We start from the raw sequence: 17,082 nt of genomic DNA on the forward strand, positions 1-17,082 counted from the left end.
ATAAGTCTTTAAAAATATTGTTAGCTCCAGTGGACGCCACAACCTCTACATAGTCAAAGGAGTATTGTCTCCAGAAATCACTCTTCGAGTTACTTCGTCATGTGTATTGAGGAACAAAGAGAGCCAATCGAAACTCGTCTAGGTAGCGACAATTTTCTAAAACATCAAACCGCCCGAATGAATAATAGAGGCGAGGCAGAAGGCGTTTAGGGTGTGGATTATGGAGACTTGCATAATTTATAAGCGTCTCTGGTATTAAAACGGGCAGCGTAAGACGCCAGATCTAAGCTAGGTTGCGCTCTACGGGCAGAGTATACAGATAATTGTGTATTAGGTAAAAAGCGTGGACATTAACATAATCACTGCGGTACGTGGCGCTGTGTCGCACTGTGAGACTACATTAAGAGAATTGTTGTACTCTGTCATTTCTCTATTCATTTGAGAGCGACCCAAATAAGCGTTAATTATAAAAGCTTCTGAATGTTTATTATTTGAAATTTCAAGGAAATTCCTTACGTTCTAAAATAACGTCTACGTTAATTCAGCCTTGTTTAACTTTTGTACACAATACTGAGAAGAATCAAGAACATCAAACACTACTTGTGGTGTAATTATATGTACATAAATTCATAGATTTTTTTTAATAGTACGTTGTATAAACGATCAAGGCTCTCAAATAATTAAGAGGGCAACGAGCGGCTTCATCGCTAACAAGCGTTTTCATTCCAATTCCAATATACAGAAATTTTATAAAGTGAGCATATCTTCATTACGGTACAACATATAAATAAATATATATAAATTGAAATGTGTTTATTTATTTTAAGTACATATGTATTATAATGTGGAAGATTTGGCAACCCTTTTTAATAAAAAAATATACATTCCTTCAAATATATTTGTATATAATTTAATTACATCTTTTATTTTATTTATTTTCGTTTCTGATTTTTCAACTGTTATTAACACGCTTGAGTGCATGAGTAAGTGCGTGGGTGCAAAAGTGTGAGTGAGTGAGTGAATGAATATAGTGTGTAAATACATACTAGGTCTCAGAAGAAGCTCTACCACTGCGTAGGGTGTGTTCATAATATAAACGTATAGATCATAAGTTAGCTAGTAAATATATATGCATGTTAAAGTGCTGCCATTGAGCCTTTATTGGTTCGAACGAAATGGCAAATAAATTACTCTATTTGACATAGACGAACTGAAATTAAACTTTATGCAATTTAGCTTAACTAGACAGAATGTGGTATCGACAACTCGACACCGAGTCCAGCTATTAGGCAGTAATTCAGTGGAAGCTCAACCACAGCGTCAGAGTAATTCCGTACAGAATAGCAGCATTAAATATTAATCCCCTTGGCGTATAGATGACCATTACAGCCGGTAATTCATGTCATCCCTGCAATATAATTATATGCTTAACAAGCGTAGTAATTATTTAAATGCTCATATAATTCAAGGTACTAATGAGGTTATCAGTACAATAATCGATTTAGCGCTGATTACACCAATATTGGTGCGGTCTTTACTATAACCGGGCTGTAAACATTAACTGTTTGCTATAAGACGTGATTTGTTGCATTGAAAAATATGTATTAACGATGTTGAACGTTAATTGAAATCAAATCCAACAACGGTACTTTGTAATTGTTAATATAGATCCCTTGCACTGTTGCCTTAACCTTGGGGTCACGTGGTACAAAAAAATATTAAAATAACTCAATCAAAAATTGCAATCAAAAATGTCGGGTTCGCAGACAGAGCAAAAGCCCAGTTTCGATCATTGTTTTTGTATATGGGTTTGCTGGCAGTGCTAATTATTACCGTTTCAATAATTTTAGTTGTAATTCTTAACATGAATAACATGGATTTTACATTGACTTTTGGTTCGAGTCGGATGTAGCGCCATGTTAAAGATGATCGAATATCTTTGAGGGGCCTCCAAAATGCCAACGTCATCTCGACATTACATAGAAAACATGCAAATAAGATGCTGCAAATGTTTTTGATTGGTTTCGTTTTGTTATTTTAAGTTCATTTCAAGAAGAAATGCATTTTATGATTTGAAATGCGTAAAACCGTCAGACAATTTCTATATTTATTGCGAAGGTGCACATGAAGTGTTTTATACTAAGAGACGACTTTTCAGTCTGGTTTGGTTAACGGTTCGTTCGTAAACGTATTGGCCTCACGTGAGCATTTAATATCTTGTCCTCGTCACTCGTGTGTCAATTTACTAATAAATAAGCACGACAAAATATTGAAAATCTAATGCTATCTGGTATTATATAAGTCGAATTCTCTGGAGTACACTCATCTTGATTGAAAAATATTTTTCAATTGTTAAAAGTATTTATAAAATTGACACAAACGCTTAGTCGCTTATCCGTACGCCTTCTTTAGGAGCCAGTACATAAAACTTGCTATGTTAAACTGTAAGATTAAAATTTTGTGACATGATAAACTACATAATTCGAAATACAACCGGCAAACAAAAACGCTAGTAGAATAAATAAAGATAAGAACAATGAGTTGGAAACTTGGCAACGGGAACATTGTGAAAAGAAATTTGGGAGGTTACTGATACCGCGCAGATAACGTACAGTCTGAACCCACCTTTTTAACTCTAATTAAAACATTACATTAATAAAAGGCCGGGGTAACATTTATCTCATCAAAGCCCTGCCCTTACCTCTATAAATAAGACTTATAAAAGAGACTATCAACGTTCATAGATCACTTGTAAATAGCTAATTTAATCCGAAAATTATGCTTTTATCTGGATCAATCTTTGAGTAGGTACATTATGTAATCTGTAACTACCACATAAATATTTTATCTGGATCAATCTTTGGGTAGTATATTATGAATTCTGTAACTACAACATATATTTGAATATATATGGCGTAAAAACCTGGAGGTTTAGGGTTCAATTCACGGCGAATATTGGTCTGAATTACTTTAATGAAGCAAAAATACTTTGGTTGGGAGGGTACGAGACTTCGAATTTTTTTTTATATAATGTTTGTATTTGTTTGTCTGTGACTCGATAGTGTAAGACTTCCAGTGTTGATTGCTGGATAGTTTACCTTGACATTTACAGACGGTATGTAGCGAGTGTTTCGGACAAAACAAAGTTTAGTTACCTGTTAGTTTAAATTTTATTTTACCCCGGGCTTTATACTCAAAATATTAAAATTCTTCTTTAAAAATCATACACACTTTCTATAAAAGCATATGACTCATAGCAATAAGTAACTCGTAAATTCATGCCAAGTCTTTGTTATATAATCAAGAACTTCATTAATTAAAATATAAATTCAATAAAATTTATATATATTTACATTTTAACAATTGATTTCACAGACTGGAACACATTGTATGTGTCCTATTGCAAATCATTCTCGCTTCATAAAAACGTCGAATTGGATCGCCCGGAATGCATAGATTTGTTAAATTAACTCTTTATTCGAGTAATAGAAATTTAAACTACGATTTAATAAATTATTCTGATAAATACTAGTTTTGGATTAGTTTAAGTGTTTATTCAAATAAGTTAAAACCTCTGTGTTTTATAAATAAACTAGCGGACTCGACAGACGTTGTCGTGTCTAACTACCAATATAATAACTCCGATCAAAGCATTTGTTTTAAACTAAGTTCATTTTTCTTCCTCTTTCCGTCCTCTTTGACGACATTTGTTGCAAGCATTCTGGCAATGTTATAATAAGCGCCATAAGGTTATATCAAAAAAGTTTGAATAGTAAAAGCACTATGCACAGAAAAAAAAACTTGCTATGGTAACAAAAGTCATGTTTACTTAATATGGTTGTTAAGTATTCCTAAATTTTTCTTTCACAAAAACCTTCTCGTTTCATAAGAACGCGTGATGCCGTGACCAAGGGAAATATGGATTCATTTTTATATATACAAACGATATAGATTAAAATAAATTACATTTGTACTGAATGGTATATTTCGCACTTCTATTGTATGGTAAAAAAATACGTCATCTTAATCGCATAATTAAAAGGCATTCTAGTATATTATTGCAAACAACAATGTAGCTTCCATGAAACACTGTTACACGACATACAATATAAACTGATGACAATTGCAAGAGCAATGTAGGGCAAATCTCTATCTGACGAGGCAGAAAGAAAACAACTAATTGTTTAATTCCAAGCCATTTAGTCTAGTATTACGTGAGGATTATTTCCGCGCCATATACCTCGGCATCAGAGCGGCACCATCACGACTCGCGCTGACTTACTATGGAGCCTATAAGACCATTCAGTGATGTTTATGAGATTTATATTTATGAAAACCGCTTTAGCTTAATTCATTGTAGATATTTTGTACATTCTTTATATTTATAGCTTTATTTGTGTCTATGGAAGAGCTTTAAGTTGTACAAGTATTTTTATATGGGATTTTGATTATAATAAATGGTTACATTGGTTATGTATTACTTTCAAATATCCTGCTGTGCCCTACTCAGCGTATTAGGATTTTTGTGGGGAGAATATTACTATACAAGAATCCTATCACTATCACAAAAAAATATTTTCTTTTAATAGTGTATTAAATTCTACATCAAACATGACTTATACTTCAATAAGTAGATAGCCGACTGATTTGCAGGGTCAAGACTGACTGGCGTTCTGAATCTCACGTTTAAATCAATTAAATTAGGCAAAACTCTTGCGCAATCGGGTGATGTTGTATAGACAACGGATATGTACAGGCCTTCAATATATTTCTATATTAGTAATTTACCAAAATGTTTACGAACATTTACTATAATTATAAAGAAATAACTATTGAAATCATTCATATCGTACACAATAACATACCTAAAACGTCCCGGTAAATAATTACGTAATTCGATATGCAAATGGCTTGTTATGACTAAAATATGACGATTATGAAAACAATAGCTCGATAGGGTAAAAATAAATTTCAACTCGCAATGGAAGTTTGCCAAATAGGGTTGGGTCAAAGTAATTTTAAATTTATGGAAATTCAACAAGAGATAAAATATTTATTTACCGTTTCAGTTCGGCGTGCGAGTAATTAACTAACCGAATTAATTTGCCAATCCATATCAATAGCGTGTATCGATTGGCACAACGAGTTAAGTAGTGTGGCCTCTGCATCGTGCACCCTCATCAGCCGCCTTGATTGATTGTGCGGAATTAAGCCCCCACGTTCCCTACATTGAAACACTCCACTGTTTTCTAACTCATAAAACTGAATCGAGTTTCCTGGCGAGTGTTTACGTGGGACTGTAAGGCCCGCGTGACGCGAAAGCTACAATTTTGTTGTTTATCGGTGATCAGCCGTTTGTGGCATTTAAACCCAATATGTACGGGTATATCTAATAATAAAAATTATACTCGTAGATCTCCTAACAATATTGTTTATTGAAGTTATCAATATGTCTTAATATAAAAGGACAGCAAAGAATAATTACAAAAATTTAAGATGGAGGAATTTTGCAATCTATGTGATCAAATAAAGCACTAATTCATGTAGTTAGGCACGCGCGTTGCTACTCCTTGATAGAAAAAAACAACAAGATCTCGATATTTATAGCTTAACAGTTCTCAATCAAACACTCTCATTCAAATACTATTATCCATTAGCGCTGCAATATTTTAACTGCGCGATTCTTTGTTATTCTAGTGGAGCGCAGTGCCGACAAGCACTTTGCTTTAGATATTGGAAAACTGTAATGTACTCTGTGAGATTTAGCACCGAATATCGTCCCAACTCGGCGGTCTGCATTTGTCGCCTTGCGTTGTGTAAATCTTTTATATTTGTTTAGGTTTGGATAGGACAATTTTCTTTGAAAAATTATGGTTTCTCTTCTTTAAATTGCAAATGTTGACTCTTTGAAACTGTACTTTCAATACCTTACAATTGATAAACCGCTAAATAAAACTATCACAAAATAGATGTTATAAGTGAGACTGTTACAAGGTAATAGATTATTGTAAGCAAATAAAAACAAAAGACGGTGAAATAGCCAATTAAATAGAACTAATCGAAAACTAAAAAAATGCAGTAAAACATTTCCAAGTTTGAATTAAAGAAGACTCAAACTTCAACTGCAGACATGCTAATTCATAATAGGGAACGGAACTTCAGAACTATAATTTCAAGCTAAATACCAACGAGACGACATTGCAATGAATATTTGTAATCTATACTTATAAAAGCGATTTTAGATTTCTGTAAAGGATTGTAAGAGTTTTCATATAATGCTTAGTAGTTTTTTTTTGCGAAGAACAGCACTGATTCGAAGCAAATCAACCGAAAATAGTGCTTAGAAACGAATAAAGGTCGGTATAGCAGTTAAATACTAATCCCTGTAGACAACTTTCATAATATTAGGTACATAGGAAATACCTTACATATGAAATTGGTGTTTTATTGTACTGGCCACTTTTAAACCCAAATATTTCCTCTTTGGTGAGGAATTCCAAATTCAATTTTGTCGTGCATTTGTTTTTTCGTAAACCATGATTCATTTCATTATCCCGTTATAATTTTTTTTCTTTGTGTCACTCTATTTTTAAAATGGAAAAACATGAAATATCGGGTTATTTTTGAGTACAAGTTTTACCATGGCACTAATGCTGCAGAAACGGCTCGAAGGGTAATTATGAGTGTGGTGGCGGTGTCGCAAAAGAAAACACAGTGCGTAATTGGTTCCAACTTTTTAAATCTGGATATTTCGCCCTACAGAACGCTACCCGTGGACGGCCGGAGACCAAAGATGATAACAAAGAATTTAAAGCTATTAAGGGATCAATGAATTTACGTATAAGATAGCAAAAGTTCATAGATAGAATCGGTACACATATACTTTGATTAATTAAATATATTCTACATAAAAAATCTACTTTACGAAATGCCAATTTCATATATGAAGATGCAATCTAAACAGACATAATAAAAATATAAACAAAACGAAGTTGGAGCAATTTGTAGCCGTATATGTCAAAGAAAATTTTTCATTAACTTCAAAAACTTCATACCACTGCTCACGAACTGCACTGAAAGCTTTGCGACGCATAATTAATAACGTATACGAAGATTGGCCGTGCCTTCAGAATTTAATTTTGTTTAACATAAATGGTACATGTGAATATAGGCGTTAAATAAATATTAATTAATTAATATCAGAGTGAGCCACTACCAAGCTTAGCTAGTTATATATAGCCTGCTAATCCATGGTCTAAAACATGTTATTTAGCGGCTTTACGAGCTGGGGTATTAGTTATCGTTAGAACTAATCCAATCACTTGTTACTATTAGCGCTATACATCGCAGAGCTTAATGTCATGAAAGAGAGCATAGAAAAATTGCTACACGACAGCTTTTATACTCTATACAAATAGTGTTTATTTACTTAACAAAAATGTAGTTCTAAGAAACTCGGAGTGACTATGTAAAAAGTTATATTCTTTGAGTCAACTTATATAAAAAATCCACCATTTACAATTATTTAAAAAGATACTAATAAAACAATAAATATTTAATTATAGTAGCAAAATTCGGAAGTGAATGTTTTTAATGAGAAATAAATCTTACAGTATATTTATTAAAGTCAAACGTTTCTCTCAATGTGGGTTTATTACGATTTATTGCGTGGCCGTTCGCCAACCAGATGGACCGACCAAGTAAAATACTCATCATTCTCAAAAATTTACCTTGTTATAAGGGAGGCCCTGGATTAAAAACAAATAGTACGCTCCAGGGGCCTTAGTCAAGATGCCTAAATAGTAGTGTATGTAGAAAGTCGAAAACTAAATTTGTATGAAACTTTGCACACACGACACTGTGATTCTCATATAAATTTCGTTTTCGACTTTCTACATAAACTACTCTTAAGGCATCTTAACTAAGCCCCCTAAAGTTTCTTTATTAATCATGACGAAATCAGACACGAGATACCGACTAAACACTATATAGTTTATACTGTCTATACTAACAATAATTTCAACATTTAGTTTAAGACCTAAATAAATATATGACCAAAAATGTTTATATATTTCACTTACCTTGTTATAAGTACATTTAAAGTCGTCATATTATGTATTTCAATCTTATTGGAATAACAAGTTTGTATTAAAACGAATAACATCAATTATTTCCGTCTATTGTTGCCATTCAATCGAAAAGAGAGTGAAAACACATGCCAAATGCAATAACCGGGCACCTAATATATGTGGGTCCTCTATTCCAATAACAATCCGCGAAGTTCGGAAACATTCGGAAATAGAAGTATTTATTAGGTGAATATAGCCTGAGATCGCCGAGATTACGTACAAAGGGACTTTTTCCAACTATGGCCGTAGTACGCACAGGTGTGTACAATGTTAGTAGTTCAAACAAATACCAGTGGGCGAAAATTTTCACTTAACTTCTATAAGTTATTACGTAAACCAAGTGCGAGGTAGTTTTATAGGCTAAATTATAAATAATATTAAACTTTTGTATTTATAGAAAGTGTATTTCTCGATTATTATTAAACGATTTTGAGTTTTTATGACAAAAAGCTTAGCCAAAAACATTAACATAATTTTGATTAATTCTCAATTCTACACACAGATTGAGTACATAGTAAACTCATATATGTTTCACGAAACAGGGCTTATTGGACATAGAAACAAAGATTTCAGAAATTGCTTATATGACAGCTATCGACTCTCCTAAGGAAAAGGCCTGGGTAATAAAATATAAAGGCGAGTGACGATGAAAGGAAACATAAAATTTCAGGTGACGTCGGCCTTTCCATAAATTTATCGACAGGTCGTGGTAACAGGCTATAAGAAAATATTTATGAAGTGAAACGGAGCGGCGCAACTTTCATTAGCTAATTATTTAACTTGGCTACGATGTTCTGGTGGCTTTTGGCTTTCACCTTAACGAATTTAGGCATCTTTTAATACATTATGTAACGAAAACATAGCTGTTAGGGTCAGCACATACACATACTCTTTTAAAATAACTAAGCTTTATCGGGTCTTATAAACGAACTATCATCAAATTATCTTGTCTCTTTAATATCTAACAGGAGGGATTTTTTTATAAGACAGTATTTAAAGAATATTACATAGTATTGTCTTTTGTTGTCATAGATTTTACAAATAATTATAAGTTTATAATATAAATATAAAGTTTATATTATAAGTTTATGTTTATAATAATAATCAGCTTAAATATGTTTAAAAAGTATTTTCATAGGAAATTGTATTTAATAAAACTAAAAAATTATATCCTGTATTTTTACACTATGATTTACATAGTCTAAATTATAAGCGCTATAAAATCTGTAGTAACGTAGATACGACTGTGTTATTTTTCAATTTCATCAACAGAAATAGAATACCAATGAAATACGAAAGATTTGTTTTTCAATTTTAAATCGAAATCCACTTCAGCTAGCTATGCTAAAAAATCAAAAGACCATTTATTGTTGCCATAATGGTTTTTTCGTATGTCGTGAAAAGCTCGTTGTTCGGTGTGACGGTCTCCTCAATGGCACTGCGCCGTTCCATTGATCAAAGCAAGCGAGCCTTGACGGATATTGGCGGAAATGGAAAAACAAAAGATTCTCACTGACGACGATGGAAAACGTCATCTATACAATCGGTGTAAAGCTTTACATCTAAGAAATATTTGACTGTGACTATCCTAGTTCGTATCACTATCCTTTATCTTTAACACTTATCTAAAACATTTCCGTGACCGAAGCCTCGCTTATGAAATCCGTCAAATATATGTCTGTTTTAAAGAGCTATAATCGTTCTGATACTCTATCACTGGAACATTTCGACTCGTAAATAATATATACAATCACACACTATCCCCCCATTAGACTCTACGTTAATGAGGAATTACGCAACTGGGCATGCTGACTTTTAACTTAGTTTATTTTCTGACCTATTATAATTGTTGACAAAGGCGAGTTCAATTTGCAGGAGACAATGAGAATGAAATGAGGCTGAGCGTCTGCCTAGTACGCGTAGTGTTTAACAGACCTATCTCCAACCGAATTGGCACGTTTAATTGAACGCCTGTTTCAGCCATTAGTGTACGGGACAACAGTTATTAGGTGGAAGCTACGTTTGCGCAAATCGCTCCTAGCTTATGTTGAGAAGTAACGATTATTGCCTATAAAGTGCATTCATTCATTCATTCACTCTGCTGGGAACGGATTAATCTGAACACTATATAGCATATTTTAAAGGAAAAATATTTACTCCTACTTAAAATAACAAATTTGCATAATTAAAGTAATTCCATACTAAAAAAAACATATATAATAGTTTAGTACAGAGTATTTATTAGATTTCTTTGCAGTGTTGGCTAGTGGCTTGTGTTTAAGACTTTCACCCCGTGGTCGTGCGGTTCACCAATGGATGTTTCAGAAAAAAAAACAACGAGAGGGAACTGCCATGACTTAGACACAAAAAGAAGGAGAGCCGCCAATCCTGTTCGACACTTAAAAAATGAATTGAAAAATATGTTGCTAAGCGCAAAATTCGAAGATGGCTGGACCAGTTCCGAGTAGTTTTGTTATTTGATTTATTCCGTTTTTATGGAGAGGAAAATTGAAAATTAGTTTATTTACATATGGAGCATTTTGGAGGAGGAAAGGTTATGCATATGTTGGTATGTACTTAAAAGGTAGGCTAGTAAAAATTATATTTAGGCGAAACGACGTCCACGGCGGCAGTGATTATATTTTTATACTCTTTCTTTAATATGGAATAAATAACTTTTATCTTCAATAAACCCATTTATTTTAAATATATTAAATAGCATAAATACGTAAACTAACTCATCAATTACTGCAATTCACTTTGAAACTAATTAATATTCAGAAAATTAAACTCTTTTCAACAAACCTGCCATAAATACGTAAAAGGTAAAAGAAAAATCTGGAAATTACTTTGGAATGTGATAATTTTGAATGTGGCACGGCTAATAAATCGCGTAATGGTGTCGTAAAATTTCGTCGGTATTATCTTGGGAAAAGCTGGCTATTCTGCATTCACCTGCGAGGTTTCCACATCCAATTTATGTTAGTACAAAACGAACGCTGACAAATGTGGAAATAAAATGAAACGTTTTAGCTACACCTTTGGAGACAAGGGAAATGCGTGTGAGGAAAACGAGTGACGCTTACTATAACGAAGTGTTAAAGAGTACTTCTTAGCGTGTTGATGACCTTATATAGAATTATTTTTATATGGTCAAATACAAAATATAATCACCTACATATACGTATAAAAATATCACGATATCACGTAATAAAAATAATAATTTATTTAATTACTTTTAATTTACGTAGATCGAACACGAAAACCTTACAAAACTTTCCACCTTATTATTTGATTTTCTCTATATACATAAAATTCTCGTGTCATAATGTTCGTTGCCATACTCCTCCGTATATTCAGTAAGTCTAAAAATCGGCTACTATCTATATTTCAAACCCCTAAGTCATAAGGGGTGTGTACAACATACAAAAATACATACAACCCTTAATTGTCAACCCTCTACGATCAACCCCTATTTTTTATTATAGTAGATTATTGAACTAAAAAATGTGTGAATGTCCGATAAATAATATACATGACAAAACGACGTTTGCCGTGTCAGCTAGTTTTATTATAAAATCTTGCCAACGCTCAGCAGACTGATGCCACTTATAGGCAACAATCACGAAACATAGCTTAAAAAACTTAAGGAAAATGTATTGCAAAGTGTGAGGGGAGTGCAATGGATATCTAAACATAACTCGTTAATCAGAATGCTCAATCGGTGATACGGCGTTGGTAAGAATTATGAACGGTTGTTTATTTATGGATTCGTAACAAGTTGTTATATAAAATAAGATTATCTTATTCTTTTTGATTATTATCATTACACTGAACCGCTATTTATAATTTTAAATTCAAATATAGTTGCAGTATATATTTTATACTGTGCAAATAAAATCAAATATACATCATCCAATTAAATGTGAAATTGGGTGAATGAATATTAACTGCATTTGGATTTCACGAAAACATAGCTATTGAGTTTAAACATTTTAAATTGCTCAAAGGGTTATTTGAAAAAGGTATACGACAAACTGAGTGGAACTTTCTTAAGTGTACAAAAAGAAAACTTAAAAGGGTTCTCGGAAAACGGGTTTGTAGTTCTATAGTTGATCCATAAGCACAAGGACTCTATAATGTCGTTCGTAAGTAACTCGTAACCTAGTCCGCGTGTCCCTTAGTAATGTACGAAATTATACAAGGAACTGGTTTTGGTACAATTATTTTACTAAAACAAATATAATTTTATAAACTAGTAATTAAACTAGATTAATCTAACAACTTCTACTAGCAGTCCCAATAATTATAAATGATCCCCTGCACAATGATTGGGGATTAGAGGCAGCACTTCAGTAAGTACAACAAAATCATTTTAATCTATAAACTAAAACCGGCCAGGGTAACAAAATGTTTAACAATAGTAATCAATCGTTTCGTTATTAATTTTACATCCAAACTAAGATAAATTCAAAAACAAATCGTTATCTATACACGACCTCGCCTTGCTAAATCATTTGCAACATGCAACATACGAAGGACACAGGATTGAGAAAAAATTAAATTAAAGATTATTAAGGTTAAGAATATATTCCTTAGTTAAGGGTTGTGACGTTGGCAACGACCTGCATTGGTGTTTATGGGCTGCGATGACTGCCCCTTTTGGTTGTCCCGCAGGCTCGTGTATCCCTATACATATATTTAAAAAAAAGAACTGCATTTAATCCAGCTCTGATTCATATACAACGTAGAACTTGAGTCCCGACTACGCAGGATAGATACTTTATTTATACACGGTTCCAACAAATTTTTAAAATAAAATTATAGTATTTAGAGTTACCAATTACAAAAACGAGTCATGGCCTGAATGCTGATACTCAACCCTGAGCTCGTGCTCGTATCACGGCTTTGCCTCAATGGACTTTTTCTATATGCACATTCAACAATCGCTTGTAAAGAAAACATCGTGAGAAAACATGGCTTTGTTCCTAAATTCAACGGCGTTTGCACAGAGCATAGAACATTAATTTGCCTATTAGGAAGGAAATGGTTGTAGTGCTACTGTTTTTTTTATTATAAAAATAATTGTAACTATCAATTAAAATAGCTAAAGAAAGCCAAGACTAGATAGTTCGTACTCTCTGATGTAGATTATAAATTAGTCATAAAAATATTTAATTATAAGATTTTTCACATAAAATTTACTTTGGTGAATCCATTAAATTTTTGTAAAAACCACATTGTAAACGCACACACTTTTATTGCAATAAAAATCACAAAAAAGGCCCTCGTAATATTTGTGCATGTATATTACAGTTCCTGATAACGAAAACCACACATCGTAAAATTGCCTGTGTTCTCCGATTTATCTTAACAAAGTTTCCAACGATTGTCTCTGAAGTTCCCTTAGTTATTGTAGACTACGCGAATATCTTCATATTATGTCGAGACGGTATCTACGTATATTACATTTTATGGTTAAAATACATGTATACTTATAACGGTGAGCCAACCTTTTGCGACTCTTTTACGATGCAAAACACACTGGCATTTCGTTTATTCCTTTGAATATTAAGATGAAGCGAACTATATTTAGGAGCAACGTTTCAGCACCTGTTTCGTGGATCTTTTATCTTGTCTTGCGGCCATACTCAGGGACGTCTATGCAAAGAATAGCCAAAATAATATATTCAGTATGATCTATTTGTTTCAAAACCATTAAATCCACACAAATAAACAAGGATTTTTAAGAATCCTTACAGTATTCCAATTGATTTTTTATCCTGAATTTCCGCTTAGTGAATGCATTGAACGATGTTCCTTTAAGAGCGGAGCTCACAAGGAATACCAGTTCTAATGCAAATAAAAATCTAGAACAATCCACCGTTAACAAGACTCCGATCTAAATTTGCATTTTCTGAGAATATAGTCTTTTTTATCTGCATTAATTTACTGTAATAATACAAAAGTGCTTTAGCGCCCGGTGAGCTATTTCCCATGGTCCCAGAGTAATTACACGCGGCGGCTCACAAAGGCCGAAGAGCGTCGGGAGCGAGCGTACAGCCGCGTGACCGCCGCTAATGCATTACAGACTCACTATCTAGATTGTATTATAAAATATTTTGCAACTTCATCAAGGATTGCATATTAACATCGAATCAATACATTGCAAAAATCTCTGAATCTCTCAAAGACTTAGATGGGAAAGTAGCAACTGGATCATGTCGACTATAGTGTCTAAGTTAGCTAGAAAAATTGATCCCGAAACTTATTTGTTCGATCTATGTTTTATAATAGGAACCTATACTATACAATAATCTTAAAGAAGCGATGTAAAATTAAGTTAATACTGTAGTGTAGATTATTGCTTATGGGGGAAACATAAGAACCATATGTACATGCCGGGTAGTCTAATGAAGCCGTAACGAAACTGTAGGCAAACTGACACTCGTGCAGCTGCTTCCATTATTATCATGATCAGCATACGGCGACATTATAGCACGCTCCTTCAAATTACAAACAGAGATTAAGAAATTTTAGACCATTAGCTTTTATTACGTTGTGATATAAAACATTTCGAGATAAAAATCTTGTACATTTTCTAGAGAGGAGAGGTTTTCATTCTTACATACATATTTAAATATTGTATATATAATACAATAGAACCGTGTTGGCCTAGTGGCTTCGGCGTGCGACTCTCATGCCTGAGGTCGTAGGTTCGATCCCCGACTGTGCACCAATGGATTTTCTTTCTGTGTACGCATTTACCATTAGCTCGAACGGTGAAGAAAAACATCGTGAGGAAATCGGCTTGTCTTAGACCCAAAAAGTCGACGGCGAGTCGAAGTAGAAGGATCACCCACTTGCTTATAAGATTAACAAATTATCATGAAACAGATAGAGAAATCTCAATCCCAGACCTAAAAAGGTTGTAGCGCCATTGACTTATTTTATTTTTATTGTGTAATAATATTGGAACTAGAATTATCTATTGAAAGAAAACACCTTTTAAAGGTGACCAAGCACGCGAAACGTCGTAAAAATTTAAATTTTAAATTATGTAAATGATTATAAGTTTATAATAATAATACATAGCTTCAATTCGGTTAAAAGGTGTTTTTTTTTTCAATGTGTAAAAGCTATGTTAACAAAAGACAATAGAATTATCTATCTATAACAAATAAAAATAAACTAACACGTGAATAATTTATTCACTCCAACGTTTCGATGAAAATTGAACGTGGACTAGCGTACGAATAAAAGTAAATACTGACTGCATAGTATTAGTTGGATTATGACGCAGTTGGGAGTAACTGTAAAGTAAATTCAGATTCATGGCATTGCCAGCGGTATTAAGTGCTGAACGAGTTTGGTATCAGGTTGATAGCCCCCGCACTCTGTACTTATAATCTAATATTCGCAATTTACGAGGATCGCACGAGGTTTCCACGGGGAACCATTGCGCTGTCATCGAGTGAATGTACCTGCATAGACTTACAATGTATTTTGAATTTCTTAGGGTAACCGTATTGGACCTTGGAGAGTTTGCTAAGCGATTTAAGTCAAAAGGTTTGAAGTATAGTAATTTTTTTGACATTAATAATTTAATATATTTAAAAGCAATATTATAAAATATCGCATTAAAGATGTCTTAATTGCTTAAGTCTATCATTTCTGTTACACAAAATATTGAAGGATACAACGAAGTAGTAAAACGGAGCTCTATATCAAATTTCATCAAAACACTTCTACCTCTACAAACGTCAATCTTAAACATTTGCTCTTTTTAGTTTAAACGAACCTGTTCCGATATTATGAGGGTACCGAGAAAGGAAAAAACATACATAAAATACTAAAACGGCGAAATATGGAGGAAACATTAAAATATCAGTTCGAAGGCTTTCGTACAAGTTTTCAGCGGATCTCGTAGTTAGGTAAATCTCCAATATCCGCAACGATCGGCTTCCGAAACGCCCCATAAATACAGCTCAACAAAAGACATGAATTATAGCTGTGTATGGCTGGCTCATGAACAAGCGACTTATTTATTCTTTTGATGCCTTTATATATTATCAAAAGTAGTGGCGCATTTATTATTACAAACATTTTATACACGTTTAGGGCACAACGTTTTTAAATAACGGAAGTAAGTTACATATAAGAATTTAGACGGAGCCTTGGAAAAGGTCACTTTTATTGCAATAGTCAACCCGCAGGCATCAGCTAGTAGCAACATAAAAGGCGAAAACATTTTTCATAAACTTTCATTTCAAGCCTTTCCTTATTACAAACTGTTCAGGTTGTAATACTGATAACTGTATTTCTCCACCGCGTAAATAATAAATCTTAGTCATATCTGGGTACAAAGTAAATTAATCTTCAAATAATATATCTATAGGTTTGGTAAGATAGCGGTTGATAGGGGTTGAAATGGAAACCAACTATTAAAGTTGGCAATCATTTCACATTACCAACATTTAATGGCATTCAGGCAAAGACTGGACTCCATTTTGGCAGACAAGCTCTACGTCTCGTATCGTTACTTTGAGCCCGGGGCGGAGAAACAACTATAAATTACTGAAACGACAACTCGCTCCACGCCAGATAAAGCTACGCCGCAAAACAATACTCCGGGAGACTTTCGGACGAACGTCTCAGTCGTTACGAGGAAGAATCGTAGATCTTTATGGACTGTTTACTTGAAGACGCAAATCTTCATTTATAATATCTATTCAAAGAATTTTAGAACTAAGCGAGTCTTTGAACAGCCTACGCTGTTTATCTATGGTTATCAAAGAACATTTGTTTACCTGTGGCGGGTTTTATTAAAATTACCTCATCTTATTTATTCCTTAGAACTCCTTCAATTTAATAGCATTAGATATTTCTATAAAATACCATTGACTAATGAAATATGAAATTATGCGAAATTAAATAAATAAGACTCAATTGT

At 33.3% G+C, this 17,082-nt stretch overlaps 1 protein-coding gene across 2 annotated transcripts in view; it reads right to left on the reverse strand.

The window, feature by feature from the left end:
• The window catches only part of LOC123711557 (E3 ubiquitin-protein ligase MIB1), a 125,165-nt gene that overhangs the window by 85,261 nt on the left and 22,822 nt on the right, over positions 1-17,082 (reverse strand). The gene's annotated exons all lie outside the window — the stretch shown is intronic.

This window comes from Pieris brassicae, chromosome 7, assembly GCF_905147105.1.
Source record: "Pieris brassicae chromosome 7, ilPieBrab1.1, whole genome shotgun sequence".
NCBI lineage: Eukaryota > Metazoa > Arthropoda > Insecta > Lepidoptera > Pieridae > Pieris > Pieris brassicae.